Source organism: Diabrotica undecimpunctata, chromosome 9 (genome assembly GCF_040954645.1).
Source record: "Diabrotica undecimpunctata isolate CICGRU chromosome 9, icDiaUnde3, whole genome shotgun sequence".
Classification (NCBI taxonomy): Eukaryota; Metazoa; Arthropoda; class Insecta; order Coleoptera; family Chrysomelidae; genus Diabrotica; species Diabrotica undecimpunctata.
The window spans coordinates 3,358,372-3,379,303 of NC_092811.1; positions in this window are offsets into that span (position 1 = coordinate 3,358,372).

A 20,932-nucleotide genomic window follows, 5' to 3' on the forward strand; every position below is an offset into this window, starting at 1 on the left:
TGTTGATTGGAATTATTCATATACACAAAATAAATGCGCGAATAGAGGGACGTGAACAAAGTAGCTGTTTTTATTAACGTTGTATGAGAATAAAAATATACAATTATTACTTTTAAAAAGCAGCTTATAAGACAATAGGTAGGAAAAAGAAAAGGAAAATTAGTGCAAAATGCAATAAGAAGTTTTACTTAAGAAATAACATTAAATTTAGAGCAATTTCTGGAGAAGCTGTAAATCTTAACCTTGACGACGTTTCAGAGTGGCAAAGAAAACTGCCAAATTTATTAAATCGCTACTTACCTAAACATATTTATAAGGCTGACAAGACTGGTCTATATTATCGAGTTTTACCAAGTAAAATTTTTACAGTTCGTAATAAAAAGTTCACTGGGGATAAATCTGCTAAGGAAAAGCTGACCGTATTATTATGGGCATACATTTCAATTTGTTTATGTATTTGTTTATGTTAATGTGTTTAGAATCTTTGTAAGCGGTCATATTATATTTTACCTCTCAAGCACAACAGTTAGAAAGTTTCTGTCATATTGATCTAAACTCAGTATATTGTAATTCAAACGTGAGTTTCAAGTGATCGTAATGCCTAGACGTAATTTGGATACTGATAAATTAATTTCAAATATGCATAAATACTTTACCATGGAAAGAGTCAATGGTGCACCTTTAAAGTCATTATTATTATAAATCAAGGCGTTTGTGACCCACTCGGGATAAGTGAAAGTAAGCTAAAAACTGTAATGAAGACTGTCAGAGATTCTCAAAAAGATCTTACTGTGACTAAGAGAAGAAAACAACTAGTACATATTCTAGGAGCATTGACTTACCTGATGGAGAACAATTTGAAATTCGCAATATTTTGTATCGAATGCGTGAAAACAATCAACGTGTCAGTTTAGCTACTTTACTGGCCAAAATAAGAACAAGACAAGTTTCTGAAATTAAGAAGACTAGCCTTTGGAAAGTGTTGAGAGATTTAGGATTTAAATTTAAGAAAGAAAATAATACGTTACTTTTATGCGAAAGGATTAGTGTGGTTCACAAAATAATTAAATTTTTGAGAGAATATACTAGACTTAAATCTGAAAATGCAACATTCGTATAATTAGATGAGACTTGGATATTTGCAAAGTATGGAATTAAAAGAATTTGGCAAGACGACAGCATAAAATCAATAAAACACACACATATCGAAGGCAAAAGACAGATCATTCTTTATGCAGGAGGGAAAGAAGGCTTTATAGGAAACGCAGATTTGATTTTTTCTTCAAAATCAAAATCTGCTGATTACCATGCAAACAAGAATGCAGATATGTTTGTTAAAAATGGCTTGAGGAGAAACTGTTACCTAGTCTGAGTGAACCATCAGTTATAGTTTTGGATAATGCACCTTACCATTCGGAGATTTTGGAGAAACAACCAAAACAGTCGTGGAACGTACCGAGCATAAAAAATTGGTTAGTTAAAAATATTATCAATTTTCTAGAATACGCCTTCAAATCAGAGTTACTGGGAATTTCGAAATGTAATGAAAAACCAACAGTTTATATAGTTTACCAAATTTTATTAAATTATGGACATCAAGTACTATGGTTGCCGCCATATCACTGCCAGTTTAATCCCATCGAACACATCTGGGGTATATGTAAAACGTATTGTAATAGTCACATTGGATTCAGTGGATGTAGTTAAGGAAATGGGGCAAGATGCTCTTAAAACTGCAACTCCAAAAATATGAGCCAAAACTGTCAATAAATATGAAAAATTAATAGAAGAGTGGTGGATCCAGGAAGATAAAATTAGTGAAATTAATTCATTGATTATAGATTTACATAATGATAGCGGTAGTGAATTTAGTGAAGATGAATATGATTTATAAATTTAAATAATCAGTAAGTACACTATTATAATGTTATTTACAAAATAATTGTATAGCGGGTTAACCATTATATGTATACGTTCATTATTAGCCAAATAAACAATAATATTTAAAATTACATTTGAATTTTTGCTTCTCATTTTATAAAAATTAACTCTAACTGATAATACAGGCAAAAATATTCTAAACAAAGTAAGTAATTAAAAAGATTATAGAGGACTCCAATGCAGTTTACCGTGCCTTTAACTACAACGAAAGGTTTTCTGCGAATTCCATTAATCATTTAGAGGCGTAAGTTGGTTGAATGTACTGTATCTTTTTTACATTAGTATTTTATTTGTTTTATTTGTGTATATGCTTATGCAAATATGTACGAAAATGTATAATTAAAGATCAAAACCTCTTTTTATTTCAACTGATTAAGCGATACCTCTACACAACGGACATTTCTACACAACGGACAATTATTTTCCCTGTTGGTGTCCGTTGTGGAGAAGTTTCACTGTATCTACATAGAAGTTTTTCATATGCGGTTTGAATATTTAACACAACTTTTCGTATCATAATTTACTATTTTTCAGACTTTTGGAAACTTGCCATTTCTAATGAATTCTTCATCTCTATTACTTTATATCTTTTTTACTTCACAACTTTGTATCTTACATGTTACAGTGTTAAATGGTACTACAAAATCATATAAAAGACAACAATACACATGGATATGGTTTGTTTTATAATATTGACAGTTCAGCAAGATGACTAATAAAATATTAAGGTATACACCAGTATTACAGCGAGCTAATAACTAACTTATGAAATTGTAATAGATTGGAGAGGTATTTGATGTTTGCTGTATTATTAATTGAATTAATAATTAAGAACTGTGTTTAAAACTACACTGTGTATTATATAAATCCAAAACTCAAAAACCTACAGTTTTGTAAAAGCTGTAGGATTCCGACTATTGTTTTTATGGTCAATAATTCGGTTGTAAAATGATTAATGTGTTTGACTAATATTTGTGCTGTTATTAAATCACTATTCACTGTGTGAATAGTGCTGTTATTAAATCTAGGCTTTTACTTTCGTTATCTGCAATTAGTTTTAGTATTTCGATATTGATATTGTCTGGACCGGTGGCTTTTCCATCTTTCTGAGATTTTACTGCGTGAATCACTTCTTCTTTGGTTACTTCTGGGCCTTTTTCATTTATTCGATTATCTGTAGATGGCGGAGAACAAGGGCTATCGTCGTCAAAAAGAGTTTGTATGTATTGTTTCCATCTCTCTAGTTTGTCTTCTGTTCCCATAATTATTTAGTTATTATCATTTTTTAATATTGTTGCTTGTCTCTTTTTGTGTCTACCTGTCATTTCTTTTACTTTTTTATGAATATTAAAGGTGTCGTATTTTTCCTGAAGTTGTTCGATTTCTAAGCATTTTGTTGACATCCAGTTTTCTTTCGCCTCCCTGCACTTTTTTCTAATGATTTTGTCGATTCGCTTTTATTCTATTGGGCTTGTTTTATGTTTTCGTCTTACGTCCATGAGATCCATGATCTCTTGCGTTATTCATTCTTGTTTTTTGTTGTGTTTTATGAACCCGATGTCTTCTTCTTTTTTCTTTATTATTTTTGTTTTTAGAGCAGTCCATGTTACTTCAATGTCTGTCTGTACCAAGTTTTCGATCTTTTTTATTTCTTCCTCAAGCTTGATACTTATTTCTTTGTTCTGTTCAGGGTTCTTCAATTGTGAGATGTCTATTTTTCTTGTCACTGTTTTCTTTTTGACTTTGAGAAATCTTTTTAATCTAAAATCCATTATAACTGGATTGTGATCGCTCCAGGGTATGTTTTCGTAGATTGTATGTACTTCTTAAAGGTGTTATTGAGCAAAATGAAGTCAATTTGATTTCTAACAATTATTCTGTCTTTTCTGTTTGCAGGTCATTTCCATGTGTATTGCCTCCTAGGATGTTGTTTGAAGAAGGTATTGGCTATTAACAGATTGTTTTCTACGCAGAATTGTACAAGTCTATCTCCTCTATTATTTCTAGTACTTAGACCGTATGCTCCTATGTGGCCTCCTTCAGCACCACGACCAATTTTAGCGTTAAAGTCACCCATGATGTAATGGCTAATGTATGTAATTTTAGTAAATTTTAATTGTTATTGTTATTTTTGACTTTTTATAAGCTTTGTACATAAAATTGTACAATTTTCAGTGACAATAAAGCATATTTCTATTCTATTGTTAATTAAGCATAAAATTGACGTTACATCTTAATATAACAGTAAATTTCTTTGTACGTACGACAATAAAAAACATAATCTTACATTCTCAATACTTTTCAAGATTTCTGAAAAATGTTGTGGTCTGGTAAGGCCATAAATTTAACTTTTATTTAGAAAATAAAATCCGCAAAACGCGTATATACGTTCGTGATTGTTGTATTACATGAGAGCGTTCAGATATACAAGATATGGCTGTCTGGGTTTACCTTATATAGCATCGTCGATACAATACACAATACAGGCAAGTCGTGTAACGAAGAAGCTTGATATCGTATCACTATTCTTTACTGAATATGGTGCTCCTACTCGTTTTAACGATTTTTTTCATTCTCTTGACTATTTTTCAGAAATTGTTATGCAAGTTAGTCCCCAGATGGCGCCCATAGATTAAACAATACATAGACAAAGAAAGTAGATGTAAATTATGATATAAGAAATACATTAAAAATCTATATTTATCAAAAAACAAAGAATTTAATACATAAAAGAAAGTTTCTCATAGAATCAGAAATATAACAAACTGGAGAATATCTTCTTTTTGTTCGCGTCAATTTTTATGCTTTTTAAAGTTCAAGTCTGCACTTACAGCTCTTATTTTTTCACTTAAATATCCTCTTTTTCCTTAAATTTTGTAAAATATCTTTTCTTTGTAATGGTATTTTATCATGTGAGTATATATTACCTATACAAAATCCCTGAAAGATTTGAAGAAGCAACGAGTAACCGTGAGGGTGTACCATGATCGACAATTACAAAAATTAAAAGCGGTAAAGCAGCTAAAATAAATGACATAACAGTGGAACTGCTTAAATACACTAACAAAAAAACTTCCAAAATCTTAGCAGGCATATTTACGAACTGTCTAAGATCGAGATGCATACCAGAGCACTGGAATATAGCAAACATAATTCTTGTTCATAAGAAAGTTAGCAAAGAGGATATCAAGAACTACAGACCTGTAATCTACTACCAATCATATACAAGATAAACACAAAGATCATCAACAACAGATTAAGAAATGCATTATATGCTACACGCCTAAGAGAGCAAGCTGGCATCAGAAGTGGATTCACTACCCTGGATCATATCTATACGCTTTGTGATACCAGAGACGTCCGACCAGCAGGCGCAATATCCCCAAAGCTCTTTGCTGCATCTCTAAAAAATATATTTAGCAAAATGAACTGGCAGAACAAAGACCTATCCATTGATGGAGAATACCTCAACCATCTAAGGTTTGCAGACTACATCGTTCTAACCGCTAATAATCTACTACAAGGCTTAAAAAAACCTATAAGCAACCTAAATTCAGATAACAATAAAGTTGGCCTAAAAATGATAGCAAGCCGGTACAACATGACACAGAAAAGCGAGTATTAGACAATCCTGTGCACAAATGGTTTGTTTTTTAACCAGAAGGAGTAAACTAAAAAGACAGATTCACACCCAAGAAAGTTACTAGAAAAGTCACCAAATACATTTTTGGTTGATTATCTCGGCGTTGCGGTAATCCAGTAATCGGTACAACCTCACATGTCGATTCTAACCTAACTTTGTTGGTTTATGTTTGAATATTATTTTTTTCCAATTCACTTTCAATATATATTTTTTTGTTTTTCTAACTACAATAAAAAATTGTTGGATTGTTAGAAGTTAAGTTAGAAGTTAGAAGTTAGAAGTTGAAGAAGAGGTTTATCACATTGTAGAAGAAAATTATCCGGAACATATACGAAAGCGATGTATTCGTGATAAAATTATATCTAAAATCCAATGGAATTTTACAATATTTCATCAGCGCATTAACTTAAACAACAAATACTGTATGCTACTTTATAGGAATATAAGCAGTTTTTATTATTTATGTAAGTATACCTAATACATACATGAATTGTAGCTCTTTCAGGTCATAGAAGAGAAATTATGGATATTGTTGTTGACTATACAAATACGTCGCTATATAGTTCTGAAAAGAACTGTTTTTTTTTTATATAAATGCAAACGAAAAATTAAAACATTAAAGGAATAACGCAGAAATTACAAAAAATCGTCGATATAAATTTAGAATTTTAAAATTTCATAAATGTAATTAGTGTCAAAATGACATAATTTAGTGGAGTAAACTTGCTTGCGGTTGGACCAATTACAAACAAGCATTACGGCGCGGTAAATTTGAATTACTCCTCCTGGTTATGCGGAAGCATTAGAAGACACGGAATTAGGCATTAAGGTGAACGGCATACCAATTAGCAACCTACGCTATGCGGACGACACAGTGATTATAACTGATAAATTGGAAGATCAGCAGTTATTACTTGATAGGGTGAATAGCATAGGTAAAAAATATGGCCTCAAAATCAACATTTTGAAAACGAAATATATGGTCATTAGCAGAAACCCTCCAGAAAACCCGATAATATGCATAGGTGACGATCGCATAAAACGCGTGAAAACTTTTAAATACCTTGGCACCACAATCAATGACCAATCGGATCCACAACAAGAGATAAAAACCCGAATACAAATGGCAAGACAAGCTTTTGTGAAATTTAGACCGCTCCTATGTAATCAAAACCTAAATTTCGAAATACGCTACAGAATGGTCAAGTGCTACATATGGTCCATCTTGCTTTATGGCATGGAAACGTGGACTTTGAAAAAAACATCTATCAACAAACTTGAAGCATTTGAAATGTGGTCATTGAGAAGAATGATGCGCATACCTTGGGTGGATAGAGTTCGAAACGATGACGTTCTTAAGAGAGGCGGAGTGGAAAGAGAACTCTTTGAATTAATTAAAAAAGGCAAGATTGGTCACCTTGGGCACATATTGAGAGGAGCAAAATATGAAATACCACAGTTAATCCTACAAGGGAAGATCGAAGGTAGGAGAGGAGCCGGCCGCAAACAATTATCCTGGTTAAGGAATATTAAAGAATGGGCAGGAATACACAATACAGGCGAGCTGTGTCACGCCGCCAAGAACAGAATTCTAGTAATGAGATAGTCGCCTACGCACTTTGGTGTATGGCATGTTAAGAAGAAGAAGAATAGATATATGATAAAACGAGTAGAATGCGTTGAGAATTCTACATATAGGTCTATTTTCTATCATTAGAAATTATGGCCCCCAGTTAATCAAATGTGCAAAGAAATTTCGGTAAGTTGCATGAATTAATTATGGAATTGTTGCTCAGTATTATTTCCACTAGAGAATAACTTCTTTTGATGTTATTCTACTTGTATGCTACTTGTTCCCTTCTTGTTTATTTCATTTTACATAAATAACTTTGGGAGTATCTTACTCGGCATACAAACATTTGAAGAAACGGAGAGTGGATAGATGTCTATTAAAACCTTAAAAGTGCCGTTTTACAGTGTAAAGATCGACTGGAGAATTGCTGAAACTATCAAAAGACCAGCTATGATAAATATACAGAACCTAGAAGTAGAGAAGTATGAAAGTGAGAATGCTTAGATGGATAAGTGGGGTGACAAAAAGGAAATAAGTAATAAAAAACATATTGGGGGAAATTGAACTACAGCTCAAATTGAGCCTTGGCCCCTTTTTTTCTGCTTCTACCCTTGCTTGTCTTTGGCTGATCTTCTCCATACACGGTCTCCTAAAAGGGCTTGTGCGTCGCTGTTTACTATGTCTTCCCAGCGCTTTCTTGGCTTTGCAACCGGTCTCTTTCCCTGCATTCTAGCATTCAGTGCTCTTTTTGGTAGCCTATCCTCTCCCATTCTTATCACATGTCCGGCCCATTGCAATTTTTGTATTCTGATGAAGTCTGACAGTGATACTTTCTTAAAAAGTTGATAAAGCTCGTTGTTGTGTAGACTTCGAAAGATTTCGTTTTCTCTCACAGGTCCTAGTATTCTCCTTTCCTTTCGAATGTGTCGAGTTTGCTTTTGGATGTTTCTTTCAGGACCCATGCTTCACTGCCATAGCATGCTATTGGTCGAATTATGGTTTAAGGAGAAATGTAGAGGTCTAGAAGTTTAGTTTAAGACGGCCAAGTCGAAATAATAATCAAGCAATATGAAAAATTTATGAGTTTCAAATTTCTGAAAGCAGTTTAAGAGGAAAACCTAACAAAGACTGAATGAAGGACGCATAGATATAACATTGTTATTGGTATGTCAAAAGATTGGTATGGCAACTAATTGGTATGTCCCTACCTACTAGTTAGCGAAACCACTGCTAAGGACACAAGCTTTAAAAAATTAACGGGAAAAGAACACCCTGTTGAGCTTGACTCTAGTCTGGCATTGTAAGGAGACATGAGAAGTGAAGTGAAGAAATACCACTACTGTCATCGTTTTTTTACTTACTAGGTAAGCAAAACTCTTGCGTCGTTCGCTCACGAGGCAGCGACTGTTACGGTATTTTTGAGCAAAGGAAACGGACTGACGTTTCGATGTGTTGTGTCGTTCGTCAACTTCGTGGTTTCGAGAAGGCTTGCCTTTCGGATAACCGGCTAGCATTCGTGTGCTTCATTTCGAGCGTCATCTTACTTTCAGCCTAATTTGATTCGGGGACACTGCCAGGCGGGAAGTGTGACTGGGGCGGTATCTATCAAAGAATAATGCAGGTGTCCTAAGAAAAGCTCAGCGAGGACAGAAACCTCGCGTGGAGCAAAAGAGCAAAAGCTGGCTTAATCCTGATGTTCAGTATGCATAGGGACTGCGAAAGCACGGCACATTGATCCTTTTGACTTGAAAAGTTTTCAGCAAGAGGTGTCAGAAAAGTTACCACAGAGATAATGGGCTTGTTGTGGCCAAGCATTCATAGCGAGGTCGCTTTTGATTCTCTGTTGTTGGCTCTTTCTCATTTCGAAACAAAATTCGTCAAGCATTTGATAGTTCACTCATAGATAAAGAACGTAAGCTGGGTTTAGACAATCGTGAGGCAAATTAGTTTTACCCTTTTGATGACTAGTCGTTGCGATAATAATCCTGTTTAGTACGAGAGGAACCAAAGGTTCGGACATTTGGTTGACGCACTTACTTGAATGGTTAATGGTGCGAAGCTACCATCCGTGGAATTATGCCTGAACGCCTCTAAAGCCGTATCCTTTCTAGTCAAAGGTTACAACGATATAAAGAGTCTAAAGGCTCAAAACAATGTGACTTTGGGCAATCGTAATTCACTGCGATTGTCGCATGAGCCTTTATTTCGGTTGAGATTATTATGTTGGGATCGATCCTTGCCAATAAACCAGATCTTTAGTCGAAAGAACATGGGTATTATAATCTTTTCGATGTTGGAACTCGGAATTGTCTGTAGACGACTTACATGCCTAGCAGGGTGTTGTACCTGGTGGAGCAGTTTCCACGCTGGTGGATTCGTCTTGTTGCTTAGACGCCTGATACATATTAAATATTACAAAATAAAGCATAGGGATAGGATCAAAGAACGAGAAACATTATCAGGACCAAAGATGCTGCTTAAAATTGAAAGTATAGTTTCTATTTAATTTTTTTTTTGTTTTAAAACACTTACGGAAGAAAACTAACTCATTTTTGATATATTTCTAAATAATCTTTCCGTGCAAACGTTATACTCAGCAATTTTACCTCCCGTCTGTTCTGATGAGTCATCCTAAATGCTGCAGCCGAGTACACGGCAAAGATAGGGCATGCACTCGAAATCTTATTCGCCGCGAAGTGCATAAAACAGCTAACCTAGTTAAACTAAAATATTTAAACTACCATCGAGGTGACTAAGCAAGAGCATATCGTTATCAGATTTCAGCTAGGACCAATATCCCCTTTTTAATTTCAGGGACTTGCAGGAGGCTCCATTTGCATAATTAGATTCCATTTCAGAATTAAAGCCTTTATAGGAAGTAATGGAAACTATGCCGGAATAGCGCAATTAATGGACAAAATCTGAAATGTGCTTATCATTTTGGCATTTAATAGAATCTACCGGTAGAGAGAACATGCACAAACGGCCGTTCCATAAAACAGAAAATCCAATTAGGGTTTTGTCGCCAATATCCCAGGGGTCGCAGCCTTACTCCAAAAACAGCGTCGGACTAGCAGACAAAGAAAATTTTCCATTATATACAAAAACTAATTGATTTTATGGATTGTTAATTTCATTAGCATTCTTTAAATTTTCGAATAGCACGTCTAATTGTACATTCCAAATATCCGCAGAGAAAACGTATTACCTGGTTGTAAAATTTAAGGATATTATATAACATGACCACCATTAAACTGTTCACATGTAAACCGTTCTACTCCAAATAAAGAAAAATATCCACAGCATTACACGATATGTAGTAAATTTCTTCCTCGTATTTTTAATTAGCAAAACTTAACCAAACAACTTTTGTTAATCTCGCTGATAGTTTTGCTAAAGAAGGAGCTAAGTTAGGGCTAAACGGCTAAATAATTGAAACAAAGAGAGATCCAAAACAACTGGAGACTGATTATTTACCAATGCTTTCGTTCAGAATCATATCCTTTATAGATGTGGTATAATGTGTTATATTATAGTTTGGAATAATGCTCCACACCATTCGGAAATTTTAAATAAACAACAATATTCTTTTTCCTCAGGATTCTTTCGAGCCGGAATTACTACAGTTAGACAAAAAGAGTGATTGCCGCTATAAGCAATCCCCCACTAACTGACCAACGGTTTCGGGCGGATGAGTTTGTAAGTGGTAGGGCACTTTTTTGTCCTGGGGTTGAGAAATTGGCTCCAAAGGCGGATGAACCTATTAGTGGTCAACGGCATAAGGATGTAGAAGGCAACGGGAATCCACTACATTAAAGATCGTCAGTTTTCCCTAGAACAATAACCATGCAAAGTACGGTCAATTACATGGCCCCTAGTCCGCGGCGGACCTTTAATGGTCGAGAGGTGCTAAGAATCTCCGCGAGGAGGAGCCACCCAAATATGGCAACTAACTATATAGAGAACAAATCCTTTTTAAATTTCGGGACATGGGATGTGAGGAGTTTGTTCGAACAAGGAAAGACGCACAAGACGATTGATTCAGGAAATGAACAGACTGAACCTAGAAATATTAGGCATAAGCAAAATGCGATGGCCTGGTTACGGTAAAACAATGGTCATAGATAAAACGATATACTACTCTGGAAATGACACCCGAGATCATCTATATTGAGTTGGAATAGTTATCTCCAGGAGAATCCAAGCAGCCGTTGTAAATTTTGTTCCCTTTTCGGATAGAATGCTATTATTACAAATACAGGGTAAGCCAGTGAACATTAATGTAGTACAAGTGTACGCTCCAACTGCAGATAAATCAGAAGCTGAAATAGAATATTTTTATGAACAACTCAAACAACTTCTACAATACACAAGAAAGGAATAAATTACTATTATAATGAGTGATTCAAATGCAAAGATAGGAAAAGACCGAGTCGACAATATAATAGGTGATTATGGTTTAGGAATAAGGAATGCTAGAGGCAACAGATGGCTCAATTTTGTCAAGAAGAAAACCTGGCGATTATGAACACATGATTTCGATTACCACCCAGTAGACTGTATACCTGGAGATCATCACAGGATAATGAACAAAACTGCATTAGAAATCAGATCGACTTTATTCTAGCCAATCTAAGATTTAGAAATTTTATTGTAAGCGTTAAGGCTTTTCCTGGAGCAGATGTCTCCTCAGACCATAACCTCCTTGTCTCAAAAATGAAACTGAGAGTAAAAAAGATAATAAAATATAAAAGTTCTAAGGTGAATACTCAGTTACTCAAGATAAATGAAATCCGTGCTGAGGCTTCAACTTGTATGAATAAAGAAATTACGAAATTAACATCAGAAATGAAAAACACTGAGAATTCGAACATTATGTGGAGTAAAATCAAAGATTCTGTTATAAAAACACAGAAAGAAAATCTATAAAAGAAAACAGAAAGCCGAAAACCTTGGATGACTCAAGAAATACTGGAAATTATGGAACAAAGAAAAAAATATAGAAACAAAAACCCAAATAAGTACAGAGAAAAACATAAATTATTAAGGAACAAAATAAAAGAAGCTAAGGAAAAGTGTATGATGGAAACATGCAACGAAGTGAAAGAATTGCAGAAAAAGCATGATCATTATAATTTACATAAAAAAGTGAAAGAATTATCTGGAAAATCACGAACAAATACACCTAACCGATTAATTGACAAAAACAATAAACCTATTAATAAACCAATTGAAATAAAATATGTATGGACTAAATATATTGAAGATCTTTTCATGGACACCAGAACGGAACCAACACAAATTGATAACGAGGAAGCTCCAATAATATTAAAATCTGAAGTCCAACATGCTAGAAACAACTCAAAATTTGGCAGAGCCCCTGGGCCAGATGAAGTTCATATCGAGCTGATTAAACTTACAGATGAAGACAATTTAAGTGCATTAATTACTATTTAACTGGGAATAAGCCACAATTAAAGGTTAAAATACGTTTATTGACGTTTCAATTTCCACTTCGGAAATCGTTCTCAAAATACAATTTTGAGAACGATTTCCGAAGTGGAAATTGAAACGTCAATAAACGTATTTTAACCTTTAATTGTGGCTTATTCCCAGTTAAATAGTAATTAATTTAAAATGCCACAAGAAAATAGCTTCAGAACAATTTAAGTGCAATACTGGCAACTTAAGAACCCCAAACACTGTAATGACTACAGATTAATAGACAGTTTGGCAGTTTGACAGTTTTTTTTTGAAAAAAAAAAAATTTGTTTAATTTACTAAGTTTGACTTTCGTAACGGCTTCGGAACAGTGGAAGCTCTGTATAGTTTCACAACTCTTGCCCAAAAACGTCGATACCAACAAAAATATCTTTTTGTTGCGTTTATAGACTATGAGAAAGCTTTCGACAAAGTTAAACATAACATTCTCATGGAATGTCTAAAGAGAAAAGGACTCGACAAAAATGACATTAACATAGTGAAAAATCTCGATAAGAACCAACAGGCTGTGGTAACATTAGATGGAAATAGCACGGATGCGCAACAGATAAGTAGAGGAGTGAGACAGGGCTGTGTACTTTCACCATTACTATTTAATATATATTCCGACGAGTTACTTACGCAAGCACTTGAAAACTGTACAGAAGGGATCAAGATAAATGGTGAAAATATAAATAACATCCGTTATGCTGACGATCCGTTATGATGACGTCATTATTACTGAAAGTGAGATAGATCTGCAGACATTACTAAACACAATTTGTGATAATGGGGAACAGTTTGGTTTAACAATAAACATAAAGAAAACAAAAACCATGGTTATTGTTTTTGTTTTCAAAGACTCAATCTGCAAATCCGATATCGGATGGTAAAATGTTATATCCACACTATTCTTTTTTATGCTGCCAAAGGCTGGACTGTTAATGTTGATTTAATGAGAAAACTGGAAGCTTTTGAGATGTGAATTTTTAAGAGAATTTTGAAGATACCATGGATCGATCATATTACGAACGAAATGGTGTTGCACAGAATGGGAAGAGACAGATAACTTTTGACTACCATTAAATGGCGAAAGACAGCATATTTGGGGCACATACTTGGAAATGATAAGTACGAGTTATTGCAGCTGACTATGAAGGGTAAAATCGAAGGAAAAAGGCGACAAATATCCTGGCTGAAAAACATTCGCGACTGGACCGGGTTAAACACACAGACGCTCTTAAGAAAAGCAGAAGATAGAGACGAATTTGCAATGGTTATAGCCAACCTTCATTAGTGGAGACGGTACTAGAAGAAGAAGAAGACAAAAGGAATAGAAAACCAAAAATATTTGTCGAAGACATATGGTTTTCAACATATTGTATTAAGACTGCCCTCCTACCATTATGAATTCAATCCCATTGAACATATTTCGGGAATATTCAGAACTTACTAGGATAATTATATTGGACATAACGAATAAAGTGACACAGCAGCTTTGGAAATATGGCAAGAAGCATTGAATACTTCTACTCCTGCAATTTTGGGGAAAAAAGTGTGTGGAATTGTGAAAAGTTAATTAACAATTAACTCAGTTATCATTTACAAATAATATTTGAGAACATTTTGATGGATAGTTCATCAGTACTACAGGAAGATTTGCTTTTGATACTATTGATTGTTTGGATCAGTTCAGATTAATGATCTGCTCTTATAAAAAATGAATTCGAGATCTTTTTGAATTGAAGAGATAGGAAATGGGATCTTGTTGTGGTAAAATAGTTGGTGTTATATTTTCTCTCACATTAACGAGGTATTGTAGATTTTCAGGGTTTGGAAGGGAAAATATTTGAGCCGTATTAGTTTTATTTCGAAGATTGTTTATTATGGATTAAGTTTCTTTTGCATCACTTTCAGAGCTTTTCAGAACATTTTGATAGTACGCTTTTTTAGCTGTATTGATAAGTTTTAGATAGGTTTCTCTGCACTTGGTGATATGTTCAGTGACATAGACGTTGGTAGTAAATTTCGTAATGTAGAGTAGTGAACGCATATTCTTGGCTGATATGCGGATACCTTTTGGTAGTTCAGGGTTTGTGATGTTTTGGCTTAATTGTAATTAAAGGAAATACCTTAGTGAAAAATACAAACAAAGCTATCTAAAAAATCACTCAAATTATAAACCAAGTCCAAGGAAGGAACATGGAAAAAAATCTACTTAAACTTCGGATTTTCGAGGAAGTTTTGTTGAGAGTGTTAAACTTGATATATACTGCTTCATGAGCAGAGAGTCCTGCTCTAAGAATTATAGAGCGTATATCACGTGGTGAGAAATCTGAGACAATATAAACAATTACGGCAGTTGTTTTTTTTTGGTAGCAAGAACAATTGGGTAGCACAAGCAGTAGCATAATTAATATTGAAGTCACCGCATATAATTTTTCTATCAATTTATGTTCTCTAATACATACCTAGTATATTCTTTATGGTGAGTCTCTTCTTGTTAGATCTTTTCTTTATTACTGTATGCATCAATTATTGATGTTTTCATTTAAAAGAGAGTCAGTTGATAAGAACTTTTTTTTGTATTTTAGCCTTGGTTTAGAACCTTTAGCCACGTAATTACATATAAATATTAGCATTCATTCATTCAGGAGGACACTTTTCATGCTCAGGGGTTCAACAGAGCGACTTATATTTATTAGAGTAATATTTATAAGAACTTAATCTTTTGTTTTTTTCTTTATTGCTCAAAAGATCTGCAAATTTGCTACATGTAATTTGGTAATTACCACAAAAATAGTAATTATATTAAACTAAACTGTATGGTTTTGTTTGCTTTAAGGTATAATTTGAATAATTTGCCGCTAAAAAGTAGACTACTTGAAGTAATCTTTTTATTTGAATTTTACACATAACAATATCATTTTTTAATTAATCTTTTAAATAAGTTAATCTATATTACCTGCTCAAAGTTATCATTGGCTGTGACATAGCGATACAATAAAATTGCATCAAATACATATTTAAATTTCCACCACGTAGTTTTCTGTCTTTCTCATTATTATACGTCAACCATCCGCTTTGTAACCCATTTTCACTTCAAACAATATTCCACAAGCTGCGAGCCGACACTGGCTCCGCTAAATCTGAGGGTCCAGGGGAGATTTGCAAAGTAGATGGGATGTCAAATGCACTTATCTTAATGAAAATATCAAACTTTAATGATCTGGTTGACTATATTAACTCATGTTAAGGTGCAGTTGGGCAGAAAATACGCGGTTTCAAGAAAAGTCGGTTGTTTATGGAAAGGAGTGGAAATGGTGATGGAGTGTTAATTTGTAAACGTTGATTGTGCTATAATTGACATGAAATGAAAATAGTTATTAAAATATGTATGTAATTATTTAATTTTCATCATCATCCAGCCTTCATTTATCACGTCCACTGCTGGACATAGGCCTCCCTTAAACTCCTCCATTCCTTGCGATTTTGTGCTCTTTGTTGCAATTTTTTTGTGATACGTCTGATGTCGTCAGCCCAACGTATGGGTGGTGTTCCTCTCTACTACGTTTGTCTGCTCTTGGCCTCCTATTCAATTTTACAACACCTAAAAATTCCCCGAAAAGTCTTTGCAATCCACATTATATAAAAGTTACTGTTACACTGATATTTTAAATAACCTTAATGGAAAGAATTTTTAACATCGCGCAAATATTTAAATAGATTAAAATAAAATAGATACGGTCCATTTTAAAATTATAAGGGAAAATTTAAGTTGGCTGTCTGCTTGATTGTGTTTTAATTCTTCTTCTTCATGTGCCTTGTCCGTTCCGAACGTTGGCAATCAACATGGCTATTCTGACTTTGTTTACGGCAGATCTGAATAGTTCAGCAGATGATAATCCGAACCATTGCCGCAAGTTTTGGAGCCACGAGTGTCTTCTTCTCCCTGGACCCCTTCTGCTGTCTATTTTCCCTTGAACGATCAGTTGTAGTACTCTATATTTATTATGTCTTATAACGTGACCCAAGTATTCCAACTTTCTTTTCTTTATACTTATTCCTACCTCTCTCTCTTTACCTATCCGGCGTAGTACCTCTTCGTTGGTCACGTGCTCAGTCCAGGATATACGTAATATACGTCGGTAAGCCCACATTTCGAAGGCTTCTACTTTTTTCATCAATGTTGCGGTCATTGTCCACGCCTCCATTCCATATAACAAAACCGGGAATACATAACATTTCAGAAGTCGAATTTTGAGAGGTAGGGTGAGGCTTTTAGAGGTGAAAATTTGCTTCATGCTAGTGAACGATGCTCTTGCCTTTTCTACTCTTATACGTATTTCCTTCGCTTGATCCCAATTTGAGTTAACTGTTGTTCCCAAGTAGATGTACGAATCCACGTGTTCAATTCTTTCATTGTCTAATATCAGTTGCTGTGGTGGTTGTTGGGTTTTGCTTACTAACATCCATTTGGTTTTTGTGATATTTAGTCTGAGTCCGTATTGTGCACTTGTTTTTTGTATCTTACTCATTAGGCAACTCAGTTCCTCCATGCTACTTGCTAGAATCACAGTGTCATCAGCATGCCTTATGTTATTAATTATTTCTCCATTTATCTTTATGCCTTCTGTGCTTTCCTCCAGCGCTGTCTTAAATACTTCTTCTGAGTATATATTAAAGACAATAGGAGACAAGATACAGCCCTGTCGTACCCCTTTCTTGATCTCAATTTTATTGGTCAATGTAGATCCTACTTTCACTTTAGCTGTTTGGCCCCAATAGAGACTCGCTATTGTTCGAATGTCTCTGTAGTCGACTCCGATCTTATGGAGAACTTCAATTATCTTTTCGTGCTTTACGTTATCGAATGCTTTTGCGTAGTCTATAAAGCATATGTACACATCTTTGTTCATATCTCTGCAGCGCTGGATGAGTACCTGTAGACTAAAAAGTGCGTCTCTTGTCCCAAGAGAATTCCGAAACCCAAACTGCGAATCTCCAATGTTATCCTCACATTTTTTGCTTATTCTGTTGTAAATAACCTTGGTGTATGCCTTCGAAATGTGGTTAATTAGACTTATCATCCGATGTTGATCACAAGACTTTGCTTTTGGTATGGCAACAAAAGTTGACTCTAGCCAGTCTTCAGGAAACTCCCCGCTGTTATAAATATTGTTAAAGAGTCTAACGAGTGAGTCTAGAAATTGACTGTTTGTTTCGCACAGCATTTTCAATACTTCCCCGTATACATTTTAATTCTACATTATATTATTATTTGCTTTTGGGATTACACCAGATTTGTTTGTTGGATTTTCATTTTATAATTAATTTCTAGATTTTTATAAAAATGAGTTCTCAAAAATGAAGTGGCGCCAAAAGAGTTTGAACTTGAAATATATTCAAGTGCTTCTACTGAACCTCTTGAAAATACTACTGCTAGTGACTGGTAAAATTGTATCAATTATGTGATTTAAGAGAGAGAACTATTTATAATATAATTAATCTTTAGTCGACTTTTTTTTTTCTTCTTTTCAGTCCTTGATTGTCGACTGCTGGGCGTAAGCTTTCCTTGGCATTTGCATTTTAATTTGTGTCTTGCTACCTTGTCCCATTGTTTTCTTGCATTTTCTTTCATATTATTAAGCCATCTTTTTAAAAGTCGACCCAAAAGACTTCCAGACTTCGTCAGTTAGGAGTTTAACAGGTTGACTGAAGGGTGCACCAATATGGTGCACATGGTCTATGGTGCTAAAATGTTTTCTGAATCCAGCCTGCTCGATAGGTTGATAGAAATCGAGCTTATGTGTTAGGCGGTTGGTTATGATTTTAGTTCGTAATTTATACAGATGTGATAACAAGGATATTAGTCGGTAGTTCTCGATGTTTGCTTTGGAAAAGATGTTTGCAGGATTACTTACTAGCAAATTAAATTACTAGAAAAAAAAAAGGAAAAATCTAGTGATATTTTTAATAACTTGTTGGATGTACTTAAAGCTTTAAAAAATTTCTTTGTTGTTTTTAAACAAGGCATACTTGATTGATAGTACTGAAATAATGTTATATAATCTTCTTCCTCAAGTTCCGCTCCTATCGGAGATTGGAAATCATTCTGGAAATTATAATTTTGTTAGTTACGCGCCTGAATAGTTCAATTGAACTGCATCCAAACCATTCACAAAGATTGTCTAGCCACGAGATTTTACGTCTTCCTACGCTTCTTCTGCCTTTGATTTTACCCTGCATTATATTCCTTAGTAGTTCGTATTTTTCACCTCTCATGATGTGCCCCAAGTATTCCAATTTCCTGATTTTTATGGAATTTAAAACTTCGCATTGTTTTCCTAGTTGTTCGAGACCTTGTTCGTTTGTTTTGCGATCCATCCATGATATTTTCAAAATACGTCGATAACACCACATTTCGAATGCTTCTAGGTTTTTAATGTTTGATTTTTTATTTAAGTGTCCAAGCTTCAACCCCATAAAAAAGGGTAGAGAAAATATAACATCGAAGCATTCTTATTTGGAGCGATATATTGATATCGCGATTACAAAAAAGTTTTCTCATTCTATTAAAAGTTGACCGTGCAATTTTAATGCGGCATCTTATTTCTTTTTGTCTGATCAGTATCTTCTGTGATCCAGGCTCCAAGGTATTTGTACGAAGATACTTGTTCAATGTCTGTATTATCTAGTACTAGCTTAACTTTGATTTTTTGTGCTTTTGTAAATATCATGAACTTGGTTTTCTTCAAGTTTATTTTTAGTCCATAATCGTTGCAATATATATATAATTGTTCAGCAAGGTGTTGTAGTTCTTATAGTGTTCCTGCCAGAAGGACGGTGTCGTCAGCATATCTTATGTTATTAAGTGGCTCACCGTTTGTTAAGGCCCTCACTGACTTCGGCAAGCGCTAATTCTGAGATGGCTTTACTGTATAAATTGAATAACAAGGGTGATAAAATACACCCTTGGCGGACCCCACGGCGAATCTGGATATCCTCGGTTAGTTCATTTTCAATTTTCACTTTTGCTGTTTGGTTCCAATAGAGGTTACATATGATTCTAATGTCTCTACTGTCTATGTTTTTATTTAATACAATTTCTTTAAGCCGATTATGCTGCACTCTGTCAAATGCCTTCTTAAAATCAATGAAACAGGCATATACTTCCTGATTTATATCTAAGCATCTCTGCGAAAGAACACTTACTGCAAACAGTAAGTTCCAGTGTTCCCAGTCCTTTCCTAAATCCCATTTGTGTATTACTTATGCCTTCATCTAATCTCTTATGTATTCTATTACTTTATTCTATTACTTTTAAAAAGAATCGGAAAGGAGAAAGAAATCGTGAATACAATTAAACAAAGAAAGCTTGAATATCTAGGCCACATATTGAGACACGATAAATACCGTCTACTGCAATTGATTGTCCAGGGAAAAATAGACAGTAAGCGAGGGCCAGGCAGGAGAAGACACTCGTGGCTCCAAAATCTGAGGAAGTGGTTCGGGCTCACATCGGTCGAACTATTTAGAAGCGCCGCAAACAAGATCAGAATTGCCATGTTAATAGCCAACGTTCGCAACGGACAGGGCACTTGAAGAAGAAGAATTACTTTTAAAAACAATTTCAAGACATGTTCATTGCACTCCTTTGCATTGGCTTTTTTGGGTAGCAGTATGAATGTTGATTGGAGCCATTCTTTAGGTATTATACCTGTTCTATATATGGTATTGAATAGATCCAAAAGAAGATCAATAGATCCAGTATTCACAATTTTGAGTAATTCGATAGGAACTTCATCAGGTCCGGGAGATTTACCACCTTTAGCTTGTTTCATTGCATATTCAATTTCTTCTCGTATAATGGCAGGCCCAGTATCGACCTTAAATTCTTTTGGTGCTTCTGTTCTCTCTTTGTCTTAAAAAAGTTGTGCTATATATTGTGTCCATCTTTGCATTTTTTGGTTTATATCTGTTATAAGTGAACCACTTTCATCCATTAGTTGCCTAGCTTGAAGTGTTTTTTTCATTCCTGTTAATTGTCTAATTCTTTTATGCATGTTAAAAAAGTCATATTGACGTGACAACGTCTTAAATTAGGTTGTGGCTCGGAGTCATTTAAGAAAAAGTGTAACGCCCGCTCACGTCTGTTACAGTGAGTCGCCGAACGAGATAGAGGCCCGCCGGACCGGCGAATGCCTTGCGTCTCCCACTCAAACATGATCGGTCCGCTGCGCGCGGCACTAGAGAATTAGGCGCGTTGAATCGCTAAAGTTGAAAATCGTTGA